Source organism: Notolepis coatsorum (genome assembly GCF_963971535.1).
Source record: "Notolepis coatsorum genome assembly, chromosome: 4".
NCBI classification, from domain to species: domain Eukaryota; kingdom Metazoa; phylum Chordata; class Actinopteri; order Aulopiformes; family Paralepididae; genus Notolepis; species Notolepis coatsorum.
This window is the reverse complement of record NC_140168.1, coordinates 190,263,738-190,279,087: the sequence shown is the minus strand read 5'-3', so window position 1 is coordinate 190,279,087 and position 15,350 is coordinate 190,263,738.

Sequence of the window (15,350 nt, the reverse complement as noted above, 5' to 3'; positions counted from 1 at the left end):
GAATGAGAATTAGGGTCGCGCTTGTATGGCGAAGAATATGCGTAAAGTCAGTCAATAGCATGAGTCACTAAGAATAGCAGGAATCCTACGATGGGTCTAAGTTGACACCACCTGTCGTATAGTAGCAACTAGATAGGGCAACACTGGTACCGCCTGGAGACAATGGGTTCCCTCCGGGGGTGTAAGGCCTGGAGGGTAGAGGAATGTTCGGGTACTCCGTCTGATTCAATGAGGAATAAAGAGACTCCAGGTACAGGAGTCGGTCCTTGTAAACTCCCTTGATCAGCAGCAAAGTAATAATTGTAATCCAAATGCTAGATAGCATTGATGACAGCTAGCCAGCCCCCGTCCACGAGGCCGGCCCGAGTTGTAATCCTCACGAGGTTGAATCCCAAACGACAGTGGAAATCAACGATGCTCTTCTCCGGGTACCACGTTCCAAATCAATATAATCCAACCAGTAATGGTTCTGCAATCGCCGACGCCGATTCTCCTGTGTACATGTCCAACGGTTCTCCGCCTAGGACTCCTCGGGTGTGGGCGACGTATTTAGGCCACACACCCTGGCTAAGTACACTAGCTAAAGACACGACGAACCGCTGGGTAATGCTACACACGAACGAACTGTGGCCGCACGATATACAATAAATGAATGACTATTTACTTCACATTAGATTAGGTCGAACTCGACGTTACTGCATTAAACTCTGACACTTTTACTATTCTATTCGCACGTGGTTCTCAATGCTCTGTTAGACGCAAGGTTGCTCACTTCACTGCACGTTGACTCGTGGTGAAGGTGGGTAAGGTACTGAACGAGGCACGGTGTGCGCACCTTGCGCTGTATTTATACTTAAGTGAATATCTAGTCCCAAACCGCAGTCTTTGTCTGGTATCAATACGCTGACTCCGGGCATGTTCTGACATGCCTGAACTTGTCTTTGAACCTGCCATTGGGGGCTTGCGCGCTGGCGCCTGGGGGCGCTGTCCAATAGGAGAGCGAATATTACTCTGGTTTGAACGCAGGTAAAGGGATATTCCGTGTATATATATAAATAATATACAAAGTATATCAAACAATAAAGGTAGATTCTCAGTCTAATCTGGCCCTTCACAACACAAATCGTTGGAGTTTCAGTCTTTTGTGATACAATTTGAGTGTTTAAACAATGCAAATCAGTCTGTCTTCTTGATTGTCTGCTTGCTTCCTGTAAACACAAAAAACATGTTCATTTCCCACTCTTTTCTTTTGTTTTCGTCTGAGTGAATTCTCTTTGACTGCCTGTGTATCAAGCCACAGCGCTTCTACCGTGTCGTGTTCAAGATCTGATTTAATATTAAAACCAATGTCAGACCTAATATAAGCACACACACCTCCTCCGTTTCGGTTTCGATCTTTCCTTACAATTATATAGTTCTCAATCTCAATTTCGGAGTCGCTTATTGAACTGAGATATGAAACTGTACTGTACTGTATTTGAATCAGCTAGTTGACCAAAAGAGCTATGCAAGGCTAAATAATAACGTTTAGATAATAAAAAGTGTGTTTTTTTCAAGTCAGCTTTATTTGAACTCTGCAGAGGAAGGACGAACTTTGCAATGTATACTCCAGACATAGCTAGCGTTCCAGTAAGGTTCCATCCTCCGTTGTTGACAAGCTTATTGGTTTATCAGTCAGTCATGCCTGCAAAAAAGAAAAATTGTATGAAGCACAATCTCAGGAAGCTCATACAGAACCAAGTGTTTCACTGTAATGTACATGTACCTTATATGTGACAAATAAAACAACAATACAGTACAGCTCAATACACACAATTGTTAAGGGGATGCAGACCAGAAAAAGACTTTCGCCTTGTTTACATCAGGGTCCCCCATTTTCAATTCATAGTGATATTTGATGTATTTGATGATGATGATGTTTGATGTATTCAGGGCCATTTCACGTTGATTAAACATTACACATTACATCCTGCTAAATGAACGTTAGCTAATGTTACAGTACAGCCAGCCTTGCGGTCGCATTCAATTTTCGAGGGACCATAACGATAACGTTAACTTGACAGCAAATGTGGATATGCATTTGAGCAGTTGCAAGTGTTAGTTGATTAGTTGATTGTCGTTTTGACATAACTGCAGTAAACAAACTAACGTTAAACCTAAGTTAACTTACCAGTTAATTCAGTACATGATGCACAGGACGTGATCAAAATAGTCGACGGGTCCATCCAGTTACATTTTCCCCCAACTAGAGCCACAGTCTGCGAATCAGAGGCAGAGTAGGGGCGGGTCTTCGGTGCCAGCAAGTTCGGTTGTCTCAACGTAAAGAATAATACTGTACATCTTAGCTGATTATCCATAAAAAACGCACGTTAATCGAAAATCAAAAAATACCACACCATTACTGTACCAATGACAGTCAAATAATCAACAGAAAAGCATTACATTGCAAAATAATATGTCCATGTCTGTAGTGTGTGCACACACACACTCACACAGCGGTGCGCTGGATGGATATAATTCCAACTTGACTTTGCGCCTCCTGGCGGCACAAAACAGAAGCCGCACCCATGTACAGTATGGCTCGGGCCCATCAAAAAATAACACAGTATGCTATGACTGGCCCCTGTAAATGTCCCAACACAACCCCCTCAATGTACAGTAAATGACCAAGTATGGTTTTGTCAATATTCCAATGTACAGTTTTGTTTGTACAGTTGTACAGTGTATGTCCCCCACCCCCACCTCCAATGTACAGCCCCCCCCCCCCCCCCTACCCAACCTCCTCCAATGTACAGTTTCTACGTCAAATGTATATACTCCCTTTTCTGGACTATTTTTATATCACAAACAGTACTGTATTTGCAAGTCTGGTACATGTCATAAATGTATAGATGTAGCAGTACTGTCTATCTGTATGTCATATATGTCATGATGAATTGAAAATGGGGGACCCTGATGTAAACAAGACGAAAGTCTTTCTCTGGTCTGCATCCCCTTAACAATTGAGACCGGGGCACAGTGGATCAAGGGGCACAGTGAATCAGTGGCTATTTATAGAAACTTGTACACAGGAATGCCTTGATGATGTCATCAGTGTGTGCCTCTGGTTAATCCATATCTGAAAATGTGCTTAATTTCCAGGCAACACACTTTTGTGAAGAATTGAAAGGTAATCCCCGTTTTGTACCATCAAATGTACAATTTCGGGTTTCTTTTGTTTTTGTGACTTAGTATAGATCATCCAGGAATAAGAAACCAAGCACATGTTGGTAATTTGAGGGATATTTAATGAAGTTTTATGAGCATGTGTCCTCTCTGCTGCTAATGGCCATGAATGAAAAAATTTCACATGATTGCACATAGTGCATGCGGGGCACAGTGAATCGGGGCACAGTGGATACATTTTTCAAGTGATTCACTGTGTCCCGGTAAAAGGAGGTCGCTAATACTGGATAACCATGACACCCATCTATCGATTGAAACCATTGATCTTGCCAAGGACAACGGTGTGGTTATGCTAACTCTGCCACCACACTGCAGCCACAAAATGCAACCATTCGATCGATCTGTGTACGGACCCTTCAAGGCATTCTTCAACCAGGCAGCAAATGCTTTCATGCTCAACCACCCCGGTCAACCTATCACAATCCATGATATCGCTCAGATAGTGGGCAATGCTTACCCGTTAGCCTTCACTCAAAAGAATATCACATCCGGTTTTCGAGTATCTGGCATCTATCCATTCAACCCCAATATCTTCAGCGATGATGATTTCCTCAGTTCATATGTAACAGATCGACCTGTTGCAGTAGAATCTGCAGAGCCAATCGCTGAAGTCCCAGAACCACCTCATCCAGCTGAACAGCCTCCACAGAGAGCACCAGAGCTTTCAGGCCCAGATCCAGAACCTCCACAACCAGCCAAAGAACTTCATCGACCTGCAGCAGAAATTTCACATGAAGCCCCAGATGACACCCCAACATCTTCAAAGGCACTTGAAGCAGTTGGTTCAACTTCAACAGAATTGAGTAGGCCTATCATCACACCAGAAGAAATCAACCCTTTTCCAAAGGCACCACCACGCAAAAACAAAGGTGGAAAAAAGAAGGGGAAAACCCTTGTTCTGACAGACACTCCAATCAAAGAACAAATCAGGGCAGCCAACGAGCAGAGCAAAAGGAAGAAGAATAAACAAGGCAGTCAACAGTCTAAAAAGCCAAAAGTAGCTAAAAAGAAGGAGCGGAAGCCGCAATTCGATGATGATATGGAGGGAGACACGTTAAACTCTGACGCAGATGCTGATGCGAGAAGACTTTGTGATGACGCATCAGATTATGATGACCTTGATGATGGCCAACTAGAGGATTTAGAATTGCCGGATTGCAATACTCTGAAAGCAACAGATTTTGTGTTGACAAAGTTTGCAACAAAGAAAACCAATGCAATGTATGTAGGGCAGGTCCAAAGCCGCATTGTGGATGCTGATGAAACCACATTTGAAGTGAAGTTTATGCAACGTGAGAAACCAAAGTCATTCACATTCATTTTCCCAAATATCGAAGACATATCAGAAGTTTTGTTTGAAGATGTTGTAGCAAAACTGCCCAACACCATTCAACATGGTGGCACAGCACGTGTTGCACGCCATATGATATTTCCAGTCAATTTATCCTTGTATTCGAATATGCTGCACTAGGTATTGTAAAACAATTCAGCATCTGCAACTGAGGGTTTTCAATATTGAATAATATCTTGAAGCAATGTTGTTTAGTTTGCGATGCATTTTATTCATTATAACCATGAAAATAATACAATGTTAGGTGTTGCCGTGCTTATCTTGTTCACAGATAGGAATGTAGCCAGGAGGGGTCCTTTGTACATCAGTAAACCTGGACAGACTTGTGAAGTCAGAGACCATGATGTATCATTCACATTAATTTTCTCAAATGTACAGGATGTGTCAGATGCGTGTGCGAAAGTTCCCAGCACTACGCTGGGTTTTACATAGGCTACTATTATAGCAAAACATTTCATATTGTTTCAGTATTTTCAACTGTTGGTCTGGTTGATATGTCTATTGTTGACATGTCTTATTTGTACATGAAAGTTTTGCTTCATTCACACAATAAAGATGCTGTTTGTGAAAAAATTATGTATAATATCTGGACTGATTCACAGTGCCCCAGGTAGCAATCCACTGTACCTGTACCCCGTTACTGGGGCACAGTGGATCAAATATATTTTTACATTCAACCCCATCTCAGCATCTCATATTTGGCAGTTGGCAGGATATGATAGACATGTTTTATAGAGAAAATATTCTGCTATCAATTCCACAATAGACCAGAACCATGCTGTCAGGGCCGCCTCGGAGAAATGCGAGGCCCTGTGCGAGATTTAAACGCGAGCCCCCCCCCCCCCCCCCCCCCCCCGTATATACAGTATATTTTTTTTTCTTTTTTCATACAGTCAACATATTCGTAAATAATAGCGCTGCCCGAGGCTGGGCATGATACAGTCAACATATAGCAAGAGAGAGAGCGAGAGAGAGCTCCCGTTCTACAGTCAATATACAGTGTACAGAGAGAGAGACACATTGGAAAGAAATTGAAATGCTATTTGGCCCTAAACAGAGAGTACACAGTGGCAGAATACCTGAGCACTGTGACTGAAGATCCTTGACTAGGTACAGACTCAGCAAGCACAGCCTAGCCATTGAGAAAGGCCGCCATAGGCAGACTGTGTGTGTTAGAAAGAGAGAGAGAGAGAGAGAGCATGTGTGTTAGAGAGAGAGCATGTATGAGAGAGATAAGCAAAGATGACCCCCTAAAGGATATTCAACTTTTAATGAAAGAACAAAACAGAAGGAAAAGATAACTTCACAAAGGCAACATGAATATACATAGATCCAAAAGGACAAAGATCAACACTTAAATCCAAAGAGAAGAGGGTCTATACCAGATAAATCAAAGCAGCAAGGAGCCAATGGCCGACAGCTAAAGGCTAGCCAGGTAGGCTACTGACACCAGGCCACACACAGCTTTGGCCAACGGCCCAACGCTACCCAAGCTACACAAACGACCAAGACAATGAATTCACACACAGCACATGTCGTATCTCCAAATGTTGTGAAGTAACATATGTTTTGCCTGGAAAAAAACATCGTTATTAACAAAACATTCGGGAGGGGAAGGAAGGAAGAGTGGGGTAATGTCATGACATTTTCATTAATCTTACCTGCACCAAGGAATGCATGGCGAAAGGCCGCAACACAGGTCTCCACGTTGACGAAAGGCCTCTCGCTGTCGGGACAAAAATAAGCTATGGCCAGAGCCTTGTCATGGTGCAGGCCCGACTACATCTTCTGTCAAAGATGATGTCGTAGTCAGAGTGCCAGAACCCCCTGCTATTCTCACGGCTAATGTCAACCAGGCTATCGCTAACCATTAGCTAACGCAGAAGCAAGCTATGCGGCTACATACAAGTACTACAACAGCTAGTCGGCCAGTTTAGCTCCAGAGAGAGATAGAGAGAGAGAGAGAGAGAGAGAGAGAGAGAGAGAGAGAGAGAGAGAGAGAGAGAGAGAGAGAGAGAGAGAGAGATAGAGAGAGAGAGAGAGAGATGTCCACGGCGGGAATATAATAGAGTTAATAGAATAGGTTAAAAACTCACCAAACGTCCAAGAGGATGGAGACAACCGCGTGGAGTTGACGAAGTTCATCTGCCAAACGACCATCCTCTTCATCTTGGCTGCATCTCTAGGTTAGCTAATGCTAGTTAGCCTTTAGCTAAGCTAGCTACTAGCCGACATCATCATGGCTATATCCCGACTGCATCATGACAAGGCTCCGGCCATTTGTCCCGCCAGCGAGAGGCCTTTCGTCAACGTTCCTTGGTGACTGACCGACTGATAATGACCGACCTTGGCTGGCATAACTAAGCATAATAGTCAAAAGCTGCACGCTCGAAATAGTCAAACGCAGCTGACTCTTCTTCTTCGTTTAAGTTTCCGGCGGCGTACTACACATGATGTAAGTAACCACTCCCTTCGTTGAAACCAATAGTATGTCTGCTGCAGAGCACCAGAGCTCCAATAGTGACCCAGGTGCAGACCCAGGAACAAGTCAGACACATTCTACAAACGTGTCTAATGTGAAATATATAAGCATATAAGCAAAACTAGATTTTAGGTATGTGATGAAAAAGGGCCTCGCGGGAAAAGGGGCCTCGCAAAAAAATAAAAAAATAAAAAAAATAAAAAATAAAAAAAATAATAAATAAAATTTTTTATTTTTTTATTTTTTATTTTTTTTATTTTGCGAGGCCCCCCTTCCCGCGAGGCCCTGTGCGACCGCACTGCTCGCACACCCCCTGAGGCGGCCCTGCATGCTGTCATCAAGCCAGGAAAAATGCTGAAATATAAGATTTCTGATCCACTGTGCCCCGGTCTCCCCTATGTATTGAGCCGTACTGTACTGTACCCATTCTGCAATCTGTTAATAAAGTTTTACAATTCAATTCAATTCAATTCACGGCAGAATGTGTAGACAATAGACAGACAGTGAAAACAAAGTTCTCCTCCAAGTCCTGTGGGTATTGTCTCCTCAACGTTTCTGCAGCTGAGCGAATTGCAGTTCTGCTCAATGAATGAATCCGAGAGGAATCCGAATTTCCCCTCTAACTAGTGCTATATGCTTCATTGCGTCATTAATAAAGTTTTCAATCAATCAATCAAACAATGCTGTTTGTTTAGACATTCACAAGACTTGCATAACGTTACAACTGCACGGCGGCAGTTTCAACAACATTATTATTGTCCCTTACCTTAGATTGGCCGCGCCTGCTGCATCCATCCCACAACGTCATCTTTTCCATTAATTCATTCCAGATAGGGCCATGGAGAGGCATTGTTGTTATTGATATCATCTTCATCAATGCCATCAGCCCTGTTTAGACATTCACAAGACTTGCGTAACGTTAGCTAGCAAGCAAGCTAGTTGACAATATCTCCTTCCTCCATTGCAACGCTATCTACAGTACTAGAGAATTCAAAGTGCCTGCGAGGCGATGACGTTGTTGTTGTTGTCACGTTTAGCTTTTATCGCAGGTGTATATATATATCATCAAACGATGCACAATAAGTTCATGAACAATAACAAAACACTCCACCCTGGGCCTGATAGCTGCGGTGGTAGCCCTTTAGCTACGTTAGCTCCAACAAGTTATCTTCTTAAACTGAGATAAAATTATTTTGAGAACAAGCTTGCTGCAGAGCCGCAGTACGGCACAAGAAAAAACCATTATCTGATTGGGCCACAAGGCTGTCAATCATGCTAGCTGCAGAGCCGCAGAGCGGCAAAAGAGAAACCATTAGCTGATTGGTGGATTAAATGATTGACAGCCTTGTTATCCATTCAATGGCAAGAGTTTAACTGCACAGACCGTGCTTAGATGAAGTTAATAGCCTATTTTGATTCGCTATTATTTATAATTTATTTAACCCTGCTCAACCTGTGCAGATATTCTGCACGAATAATTACTGCAGTGCAGGCCTGCTCAGAGCGTTCAATTTTGGCCATTTTTGAAGAAGAAAAAAATTCACTGGCATTTTTTTTACAGAGGAAAACATTTATAATAAAAAAATTATAATAATAATAAAAAATATATATATATATATATATATATATATATATATATATATATATATATATATATATATATATATATATATATATATATATATATATGTATATGTAAATTAATTATAATTATGAATTATGAGTGAATTTGTATTTCACGTGTTGTCATAGAGAAACCTCCACTGGTAGCTAGTCCTTCTCTATTTCATCATCTCACACAATATACATGTCTCATCAATGTTACTGTGGAAAAGAGGAGGCATTATTTGGCCTCTCATCTAAACATTATCTGCATTTATTTATTATCTCTAAAGAAAGGTTGTTGTTATTCTTTCTTTAGCTTTTAGATCGTGTTGATCTAAACATCTTATTTTTAAACATAATTGTAAAAGCTTATAAGGTCTAATCGCCTATAATGGGAGTAAGTGTGTGTTACTCATAAATTGTTTCTGCTTGGGGAGCCGTTTTACTCTATAGTTTGTGTCAAAGTATTCTAAGGTTATAAAGTCTAATCTAACGTTGTTTATGTGGACTACAAATACCGTCATGCCACATGCAGTGTTTGTTTAGCTCTCCGTTTTGGCCAACATTTCGCTTATGCAGAATACGTTATATTTGATGCACGCTTCTCTATGGTACCCCGTATCAAAACAATAGAGACGTGGGAGTTAAAACATACACTGTTTTAAAACAGAAATGATTTGTTGAATAAACTTAGCACATTTGCCTTATCACTAGCCTCTCAAGTGATCTGAGATAGTTGTAATTCACTGTAACTGTGACGATAGTTATGTCCTGCGGTATCAAGGTTTGTTTCATACTCACCGGACAAGCTGTTGTGCTGATGTCGTCCTCATAGTTCAGTTCAGTTATTGAATAACCTTATAACTTACCCCCTTTTGTGTTTATGTGTATCTTCAATCGAATATGTTCCATCCTCTATTCGGTTGAAGATAGTTTAAGATTAGTGGTTGAGGCTGTAACACGCTACGTGTCGTCAATGCAACGCTCGGCGCGTTTCTCCGGTGGTCTGAGACAATGTGCAACCTTGGAAAAACTCTTTTGCATCTTGCTAAAGTAATATGACAAATTCCATTAGCGTGTACATACACATACAATTTAAAACAGATACTACACATGGATTTCATACACCCTCAGCCTCGGGCATATTAAACTTCACGTTAGCCCACGGATAGCTTCATATCAAACTCATAACTTCATGGCGCACACCGTGTGACGTCATCGCTTCCAGCGACGTTCACGCGTTCCATTCTTCTCAGAAATGGCGTGTTCAAACTCTCCACGAGTACTCAATAACCCGGAAGTCAAAACAGCGCTTTGTAATCGAATGAACGAGCCTGTGCTTCATATGCGGTTCCATGTAAAAACGTAAACAAACAGACAAGAAAAAACGATAATAAAATAAAAAACAGTAATGTGTGTGCTTATCTGGTCTATATTGGGTCGCTGTTTGTTTAATCGACCAGCTCGCTTGGTTACCCTTGATTTAACTATACATTGTCATTAAAGCATAACGACCGAACCTGACTTCGAAATTTGCCAGCGATATATTGTAGATTTAATACACCATTTAATCAAAACTCACGGTCTCGGAACACACGCGACTAATGTCCCGACTAATGTAGGACTAATGTCGTACAGCGGAACGTCCCGTAGTTAATTACCCGCTATCTATAACGATAAATGGTTCACCTAATCCGAATACATCATTTTCAGGAATGGAAGAGGCAGTAGGCTTAGTCTGAGGTTGACACTATGAATATTACAACAATACTCTGGTAAATCGAATCATGATTCTACCAGCTCTCGTCGTTCTTCCCGCCTATTGCAGAAGAATCATAGACAGTTTCTAACAGAGTAGCGTTTTCCAAGGATATCACGTCTAATAAGCCCACGTATCTCACCTTGTTGAGCAATCAAACACTGTTAAACACGGCCGGACCTGAAATCGGTTATTAACAACGATATAGAGGTCCAATATACTATAGTCACAATTCACGGTACCTGAACAACACAACCAAAATGTCCCGTGTTTCTCTACCCGCCTATCTGTAATGACAATAGTTAACCTAACCTGACTATATCGGTTCCAGGAAGTTAATGACCGCAGGTCTAGTCAGTGTGAACTTGGAATTAATACAACGATACTTGGGGCAAATCCTATCACGGTCATAATACTAGCATCTCGGTCCTACTTCCCGCCTATTCGCAGAAAAAAACATAGAACGGATTCGAATCAAGTAACGTTTCCAAGAATATCACTACTAACACGCCATACGTATAATAATAATTCTGTCCTCTTACCAACAGTATATATCTTCTAAGTCAGCCAGCCCCTGGTCACAACATATTAATTTAGTTAGCACCCTCTTGGTCCTAACTAGGAAATCTACATTCCCATTGCACATACTTTTAGCTAGTCTCTGGTTAAAACTCAGTCAGGGTTTAGCACACTTCGACCCAGTACATATTTTAGCTAGTGTCTATAACACTCAGTCTGGGAACAGGTACCATTAACCCAGCAAATCTTTCCTTCACACCTGAGGAAGACAGGGGTACATGCGTTCCCCCGTAACGATTCACAATACAAATCAGATATATTAATGCACATTACTCTCACTCAGCCATGATCTCAATATTGACAACATACCGTAATATTCACCTAGCACAGAGAAAAGCGGGATGTTTTAATTCCTTGCCATGCATTTTGGTCGACCATTTATATACTCACTTTTCTCTGTATAGATTAAACAACACGGCAGGGCCAGGACGCAAAGAGTCCGTCACAAGTTCGTAGACGCCAATTGTGGGATATTGTGGATATCCTGAAGAACGTTCTCAGTCAACCGAGGCCCAGTTAAAAACAAGGTTTATTAACCAGACAGATAGAAATATACACATAGTAATTAGGGAGAGAATGGCTGAGGCTCTTGCCCTAGGTGATCAGCTGAAATGACCCAGGTAGAGATCTAGAATGCTGTCGGGAGGAGTCCTATATAGTTAAAAAGGGGGGGGAGGGGGTCCCATTTGATAGGTCAAATGGGTGGGGGGGGGGGGAAACACAGGATAAGGGACAAAGGGGAGGGGAGGGGGGTGTCTTTACATGAGAGTTGGGGAATCAATATATTATTCCACAGTATCATATGCGACAGAAGGGCTAGCTCATCGGCAAAGTCAAGGTCTTAAATGGTGGAATAGAGGGTCCCCGGTCCAACGAATCCCTCTTGCCTTGTCTTCTGTGGTTCTCCTCCTATCGTACGCCTATCGTAAGAAGTTCACGGCATTGATTCTGTGTTGCAGAATACACCCAATGGATAGATGGTGTGGTGTTAAAAACATTGCGAGCTGCATGTGAATGCGATCCCGTAGCGCAGGGCGGTGACCGTTCTGCCTTGTCAATGCTGCTTCTTAACTCGCCCTAAAAACTACTTATTTTCCAGTCCTGTCACAAACTTTTCGTTTTTTTTTAGGTCTCTGTCACACTAAGTGAGTGTCATGGATAATTATTAACACGGGCATCTTCCTCTGTTTCACCTCCTCCCTCAGTGTGCAGACGCACAGGTCCACAGACACTGGCACACAGCTGCCTTGGAATGAGTACATTCTTTCTTTCTTTCTTTCTTTCTTTCTTTCTTTCTTTCTTTCTTTCTTTCTTTCTTTCTTTCTTTCTTTCTTTCTTTCTTTCTTTCTTTCTTTCTTTCTTTCTTTCTTTCTTTCTTTCTTTCTTTCTTTCTTTCTTTCTCTCTCTGTCTCTCTCACACACACACAAATACTGTCGCTCAAAAAGCCATCCTATCCACTTCATCTCCAGCAGTCGCTCCGGAGAGGCAAAGCTAATGGGCGAACGTGCCCGGCTTATCAATCAGGTCCACATACCAGAATGATCAATAAACAAAGGCAAATCGCTTGGCACGCGCGTGCGCGCACACACACACACACACACACACACACACACACACACACACACACACACACACACACACACACACACACACACACACCTTCCCCCCTGGCCCATGGGCCCACCCACGGCGCGGGTATAAACTGTGTGGAAGTTGCACGTGTCCCTTTGGAGCCGCAATGATGCCCCGCGGAGAGTGACACACGCTGACCCAAATGTCCTCTGACAGCCGTTCACAGCTGCCACTTCTACGCTGTCGCCACCCGAAAGCAGCCGGCGACAACGTCCCTAATACTCCCCTCCCCCCGCCGTCTCTGTCCCCCCCTGCCCCTCCCTCTCACGCCCAGGGATTGGTCAGTTCAGGACCGTTTACAACCGGACGTGGTCACTCGTCGGAACGGCTTGTCAAATGACGCTCGCCGGATATTTCGCCGCGGCACTTTGCTCTCGTCTGTTGGCTCCGGGCTGCGTTTCTCCCGATCATTCAATACATTGTTGGAAAGATGAATTTGCCGCCTTTCGATCGTCACCACACTCCACCTATTGCGTGCTTCGGCTCTTGAGTTACAAGATGAAAATGTTCATATTAAGTGAAAAACATTAGTATTAATGTGTTTTTTTTGTATTGTGAAGTTAAGATGTTTATTCGTAAGTTCCAAATCCACTTATTTTATTTGTGCCCTGGCATGTGGCCTCTGTGCCCTAAAAGACACAGAAGGCCAAATGGCCTTGCCCTTAACATTTTGTAATTTCCACCTTGCCACCCTCCATTTATCTTTATCTTTATTATTATTATAATTTTCTTTTGAACTTTCTCCCTCTTGTTTTCTTTTACTTACACTTCATGTGAACTTCCCGAAACAAAGTACAAGAACGGCACTTAGCAAGACAAAACCTTCTCTCTGTTTTGTTGACAAGAGAGTGTTGACAAGATGAGGGGTGGAGGAGTGGAGGGGTGGAGGGGTGGCGGGGTGGAGGAGCAGAGGGGCGGAGGGGTGGAGGGGTGGTGCAAGGTGCCAAGCCGCTCATCGGGAAGCAGTGAGGGGGGTGAAGTAACATTTAATTCATATGGCCAATCAAGTTAAGATTAAGTTAAAACTAGCTAGATAAATAATATTGATTATGTGTATTTGAGATGTCTGAGGGGCTGAAAGCTAGCGGCCCTTGGTTTTGGTGTAACCTGATTAACCTCACACACACACAAACACCCACTCCCGCACATATAGACACACTCACATATTCTCTCATGTGACACTCACCAGGACATTTTGGGACCACAAATTCATCTAAAACAGGACAAACTGGTTTCAGGTTAATTTGATCAACACACCCCACAACTCCTCAGAGAACCAACCGAGTCAACACACGCACACGCACACGCACACACACACACACACACACACAGAGAGAGACACACAGACATATCAGGTGACACCCACACACACACGCACAGAAACTCTGTAAGTAAGGCTCTGACACACCCCTGATCACAATACCACTGTTTGATTGAAGCCTGTTGATCAAAGGCTGTGTGACAAGACCAGCTCATCTTGAAAATCTGGGCCAACAGTTTAGATATAAAAACGATGTCTGATCATTGGTAGGGACTCAGTCTGATCGAGGCTGTATCAAGGATGGACCTGTTGATGCTGTGCTGTGGAACCTATGCTTTGTATGCTGAATAAATCACCTTTTCACCAACTGGGCCATTGCCTCTGAAAACAATCTCCAGTCTGAATTATTTCGGAAAACCAGCGCTCTCACTCAAATAATCTACTTCAGGGGTTTACGCACCTTGCTCAAGGACACTTTGACACTCTGCCGGAAGAAGTCGAACCGGGAATCAAACCGGGAACCTTCCGATAGCCGGATGACCGCTCCACCTCCTGAGTCGCTGTCGCCCCTTTATAGGAGTTCATAAACCCACTTCTTCTCTCTGTGTTCCGACGGTGCGATGATGCTAGCCTGGAGAGCCACTGAAGTAAGTTTATAAGTGTGAGTGTGCGTGTGCATGTGTGTGTGGTGTGTGTGTGCCTGGTGTGTGTGTATGTGTGTGTGTGTGTGTGTGTGTGTGTGTGTGTGTGTGTGTGTGTGTGTGTGTGTGTGTGTGTGTGTGTGTGTGTGGAGGGGGGGTGTCACCAAAACACTCTGGGTCTATATTTAGAGGGGGAGAGAGTCCGTGGGGCGCAGGCAGTAATCAGATAATTAGGAGAGCAAATTAAAATTGACGGATAAAGTCCGCCGGGCCCTGTTTAGAATGGACCTATCTCAAACCCCCGCCCTCTCCTCTCGATCCCCCAATCACAACAGCCGTCGCTCCACCTCGACCGACAAGCTTGAGATGGGTCGATTTCACCCCTCCATCGCCCTCCTTTTCCGTTTTTTTAAATAATTTTTTGCACTCTGTTTGTTTGCATGTTCCTAATAATGTGTACACCGCCTGCCGCGGAGATGACGGTCGACACCAATGTCAACGCTTTGCGGATTCGTGGACGCGTGCCCTGTCGTGTGTCGCAGGGCCCGGACTTTGGGCGTCCAGGGGAGGATTGTGAACCGTCGACTCCATTCAAACCGTTTAATTTCCTCCTCGGAGAGAGAGACGGCGTCACCGCTGTGCCTCTGGCGTGACTCGTTCTATGTTGTTCCATCAGGTCTCACAGAGTCAAAGCTACGCTGCTTGTAGCCTCCGGCTGAACCCGAGGATGTGGTGCTGAAATTCCTGCGGGATGGATCAATAAAGTACTTCTAATCTATTCCACCACTGGGGGGCGCACATCACCGCGTCACGC